Here is a 6,083-nt window from a genome sequence, read left to right as displayed (position 1 = left end):
ATTTTTAAGTTCTTCAACGAACCATGATATGCAATCGATATCGCGACGAGAATGATACGCGGATAACGAATCATCGTACGAACAATGTACATAATATGCTAAGTTAAATACTTTGTGATGTTGGTAGTTTCTCTCTTCCTCCGTCTTCTCTAAAACGCACTCCAGATCGGCGTACACGACGAAAGGAAGCCGCTCCTTCCGATTATAGTTGTTGAACGTGAGCCACTTGTCCTTATCGCTCGGTAATCGGATGGCGCACTCGTTCATCTCGCGACAGTCCACCGTATGTGATTGTAACTTGTCGTTCGAGCCAAAGTAGTGCAAACATCTGTAAAAGAAATATTTTTTAATTTTTGTTCAAAGATTTCTGTAATATAATTTATTAAATATATACGTACCGATCGCAGATATATTTCTTGTGTTCTTTTTTGTTCAATTGCGAGCTCACGAGGCGGGATAGATTCTTGATCCACGCGAAATGTCCAACGTTGTTGTCTTCCACGTACAACAGGTTGACGTGTTTGTCTTTTTTCAGCTCACTCAGACGTATCGGGACAATGTTCTTTTCCTCGATACTATATACATTGATTGAGATATTGTTGGCATGTTCGAATTTTTTAATTTGATTCACAGTCACTGGAAACTCAATGTCCTGGAGATTCAGCACTGTCGTGTAATGCGGGTACGAAGATTCCCGATAAACATGATCTTCAGTTGGATATAGAGCGGCGACCACAGACCACGCGAAACACGCATTGTCATTAGATTGCACGTTGATTACCGCTCTCTTCATCGTTATTTCTCGCGGTAATTTTATGTGGCATCCCGCGCGCAATGGATTATATTTATTTATATTTACATTTAAATCGAGTATTCGTGATAATGCCCATCCACTATCGCGTTCTTGAAATTCTTCGAGCGATGCTAGAGTGGGCTCGACAACGCGCCGCTCGTACCATTCGCGTAAATCGGATTTGCGAAAGAGTTCATAGTTTCTCGTATTGATACTTTTATTTGCGCGTTTATCACCCGTCACAAATTCACCATTGAACACTGTATTAATTTTCACATTAAAGTGTTTTTTCAGCACGGTTTGCACGTGTTTGAGCACAATGTCTTTAGCATCCTCGAAAAATTGACGAGGTTCGATGTGATTATGATTTATAACCGCACCAGTCAATATGCGGCTCTCGAACGCCGTATCGATCTCTCGCCAAATCAATCCGTGTTGCCGCGTGCTGCATCCTGCACCCGCGTGTACAAAATGTGTGCGTAACGAGTTCTTCAATCCCTCGAGTCGTGCAATTCGGGCAATCAGCGATTGTCGAATCCCAATCGATAATCGTGGACGTTTGATTCGACTTTGCCCTTCTAATGATTCGATATATTCGTCGCATCGTTGCTCCCACGCAACGTACTCCTCTATCGAATTCACCCCAGTGCAATTTGAAATCTGATATCGTGATGTCATCGCGAAGTAGCCGCACATCGGCGCTTGCAAATTTTATATTATGTTGCATTTTTGTGCATTCGGCTAAATCTCACACCTGGTAATGATGTCATCGCGAAGCAGCCGTATATCGGCGCTTGAATGGAAAAATTGAAAAAAATATCGCGTCATCAATAATCCCCACCACATTGCAATTTTGAAACGCTAATACATATTTTAAATATGTTCAATACGTTCAGTATTGCATCGACCACTTGTGTGTGAAAGGTTCATATAAAAATGTATCCCACTGAAGGAAGCCGCATGAATTATTACGTTCCGATTCAAGATGCTGATGAAACTTCACCGTGTAAGAAGAAATGTAACAAGTAAGTTTTAATTAACGTGAAAAATTTTTATACTTTTTAAATATTTTTTATACTTTTTAAATATTTATATATATAATATTGTTTTTACTCCCTAGCATTTCATCCGAGTCTCGTCGCGCGGTTCGTATACTCGGAAGACGATACGCCTTAACTCCGACGTCGTACAAATATTTGGACATTGGAATAAACGTTGGAGCTGTATCTTGCGTGGAATTGGTTCTCGGCGATAATCGGGGCAATCAAATAATATTGCCCTTTGAAACGTGGAAATCGCTAATGCAGAAACGTGCGGACATTGAACGGCTTCTACAATCGGCTGAAATCCCATTGCGGATTCGAGATTTGACATTCGAAGTGGTTAAAATATCTGATTCGAATATTATAAAAATTGGATTATCAAATAATTCTTTATATATGAAACCGCCAACTCTATTCTATTTATTCGATTTTGAAAAATGTATAGATCATATGTATTACTGGTTATGCGAAAATACGCATATTGTAAATGAAAAATTCAAACAATTTGTAACTGTTTTACAACAGAATAATATCACTAATGTATGCGACGCTACAAAAACTATACATGAAAGTGATATGTTTAACAGCGAATCGCTCATAGATTGCGAGTTATTGACATGTGCTGTAAATGATATTCTTCACGAGCTTGCATTAAATAAGTTATTTTACTAATTATCTGTGAATTTAATTATTTATCCTATTCTTTATGCATGAATAAAAACGGTGTAATAGATATGCACAGTTTGCAAAATTTAACTTGCGGACGCTATCTCTCTTTCAAGTGCATGCGGACGCTATCCCTCTCGCACCGCCTCGCGTATGCTCTCTCTCTCGCACCGCCTCGCGCTATTCTTCTCCCACGCCCATAGAATATCATTAGCGCTATCCTTCTCTTACACATTGCGGACGCCTCGCGCTATCTCTGTCACACTTACTCGCGACATCGTACCTTCGCGTTCCCTCTTCCCCGCGGCTCCGCACCTACCGTTCCGCAGCGTTCCCCCTCCCCTCACTGCGGACCCCGCGCCTACCGTTCCGCCGCGGTCCCCTCCCCCTCATCGCGGACCCCGCGCCTACCGTTCCGCCGCGGTCACCCCCGCGTGACGTCATTCCCACCCCCATGACGTCATTCCGACCCCCGTGATGTTATACCCCCGTGACGTCATACCCATCCCCCTGACGTCATACCCCCCCTGACGTCATTCCCACCCCCGTGGCGTCATACCCCCGTGACGTCATACCCCCCCCTGATGTCATTCCCACCCCGTGGCGTCATACCCCCCCGTGACGTCATACCCCCCGGTGACGTCATCCCCCCTACCCGTGATGTCATACACCCCCCCGTGACGTCATACCCCTGCGCCGGTTTCCCCTCACCCCTCACCCCCCCCCCCCCTCAGAGGACCTGGCTTAGAACCGGCCCAGTATCACTACTTAAGCGTTCTTCGTAATTGATACATCTCCTACTCTAAAATGTTTGAGACAATGTCTATCGGTATGTTCGTCACAAAGTGTTTGACAGCGAACAGAGACCAGTGAATAAAAATGTCTTAATCTGGTAAGTAGTGTTCAATGTTTTGACATGTGTATGCGACATTATGCGTGATATTTATTAATTAATAATATATTTCAGTTCGTACAAATTGACGTCATCCACCGCCGATACATGCGGTGGATGAGAAGTAATTTGCGTTGGGCGCACGCAAGCTTATGGGGTAACACTCGCGAAGCCCGCGAGTGTGCATGCGTCCACCCAACGCAATACGAAGATATCTTTTATTTACGGCCTCTTTTCGGCTTGGAGCCGTACGAAGAAAGGGAGAATTGGGAGCCGGAGGAAAAGGTATTGGACGAGGAAGAAAATTTGGAGAAAGAGGAGGAGGAGGATTGGGAGGAGGATTGGGAGGAAGAGCTTGCGGCTCCAGGAGGATAATGTAAGTATAAAAAGTGTAGGTGTACGTGCGTGCGTATGTATAAACATCTCTCCCTCATTCCTTCCTTCCTTTCCACTTCCTCTCACTCTCTATTTCACTCTCTCTCTCTCTCTCTCTCTCTCTCTCTCTCTCTCTCTATCTGTCTCTTCCTTCCTTTTACGCACACACTCCACCATACACACATCGCGTGTAGCAATCAGCTGATCGCAGCATCCGACGAGCGGCGATTCGGAACAACTTTCGCTAAAGTGACGTTATTTTAAATACGTATTCCTGATGTAATTTTAAGACATTTTTTTCTTTACCAAAATTTTATTTAAAGCATAATTTTATGTTATAAGGTAAAATAGTTAGCGACTCATGCGGTGGTAATCACGCATCGGACGGTCAGCTGCGGCGCGTTGCGCCGCTCCTGCCTGCCTTCTGTACTCGACGCATGATTTGCTAACTATTTTTGCTTATAACTCAAAAATTACGCTTTAATTCAAATTTTGGTAAAGGAAAAATCGTCTTAGAATCGTATCAGGAATACGTCATTTTAAGGATGGAAGGTTGTTCTGAAACACCCTGTATAATAATTTATCAGTCCTTGACCCACCCTCAGCAACTTGTGCTTCCCATCGGTACAATTGTGTTACATTTATAACTTTCTTAAATCGGTTTTCAACTGATTCTATATTCCTTCTTTTCTTTTGTCCAGATCGCCAAAATTCAATTACTCTCTTCTTATAATCAATGTCTACAATTTCTCTGAATTTTCTATCGTCTTGCATAACTTTCGAAACATCTTCTGGATTGTCTTCAACTAAAACAGCATCAGGAATCACACTAGCATCAGTACAGTTTAAAGTATCATAAGTCTCTTTAAATATATCAAAATTGATAGCGTCTTTTATCAAATCTGCAAGTTGAGAAGCGAATGATCTTTCTTCATCTGTTATTCTAGATTCTATATTGTACACTGGGTCCTCGAAAGTGAGGCATAATAACTTTAAAATATTTTTTGGGTTTAATGACATTATGAAATTTTACAGATTAACAATGTTTTAATAATATTATAACAGAAATTCAAAGTAAATTCATAGAAAGCAGAGTTTATGATTGTAAGCCTAAATGAAATTAACACAAAAAATAGTCGTGGGAACAAATGATGGAAAAGTACTTGCAGTAAATACTTTCCGAAAGAATTTTGAAAACATTCACGAGAAACAGCAGTCGTAAAAACAATTGACGTAAAACTATAAACAATGAACACTCGCTCAAGTACAGATGTGAAAATGATAATTGAAGGTATATTCGAACGAAATTCACGAGCAAGATAGCTCATAGCAAATAACTGATCAAGAAGTAATTTTGGAAAATGCTTGCTCAACGACAGTCGGGAAAATAATAATTGATCATATGTCCGAATGAAATCCTAATACAAAATAAAGAGTAAAAGATATTGTGGATAACTCCAGAGTAGCAATAAAAATTTAAAAAAATTTTAAAGTTTCTAATATAGCATGGAGGTAATGTTTAACTTATAATTAGAGTAACATTTTATGTTTTCTTATCTTTACTTCTATTCTGAAGTTACTTACAAAACTTTTTTCTCCTTCTTATTTTTTCTATAAATTTGCGCCTATTTTCCCATTACGTCAGGTTTTTTTCTTTTTTTAGGAAAATAACGCAACAAATCAATTCTGAAGACAGATTTAGAGTCAACGCATAAAATTACTGATTATAGATACAGGATGTGGTCAAAGTCCGGCAACGGCTAATTATTTCCAAATTTAATTGACCTTGAAAATCGACCTCAAGGTCGACTTCAAGGTCGCCATCAAGTGTATCACTTTGAACTCTATAACTTTGATCCTAAGCATTTTTTTCAGAAAATGTATCGTTTCAGAAATAATTAGCCATAACTGTTGCCACCTCCAGGGGTTGAGGGGTGCTTCCTACCCCTAAAAATCGTGTTTAGCCGAAACAAAAAAACACGTATTTAATGTTTTTCGGTGTTTAATAAGTATGTTAAGTTTCATTCAAATCGGTGAGTATCAGTTGGGTAGTGTTACTTGTTAGTTTCGGAATACGGCCTCGAGGTACTCGTTACCTCTCTTTTTATGGTCCGAAAGTAGGTGGTTTTTCGGTATTAGGTCGCGATGTTTTAATTGCATATTGCAACAAATTGCATATCTTGCATTTAATCGCGGTTTTGGGAGCGCGCGTAACAGCTTACAAAGTGCTGAATTTGCGCTGTGCTCCTTTTTTACTTTTATAGGTCGTAATTACGTTATTCGATTTTGGGTTACGACACAGGTCACGGGCTAC

Source organism: Polyergus mexicanus, unplaced genomic scaffold, assembly GCF_030449975.1.
Source record: "Polyergus mexicanus isolate NDT 795.1 unplaced genomic scaffold, iyPolMexi1.0 SCAF_30, whole genome shotgun sequence".
Classification (NCBI taxonomy): domain Eukaryota; kingdom Metazoa; phylum Arthropoda; class Insecta; order Hymenoptera; family Formicidae; genus Polyergus; species Polyergus mexicanus.
Note: the sequence above shows the minus strand (reverse complement) of the source record.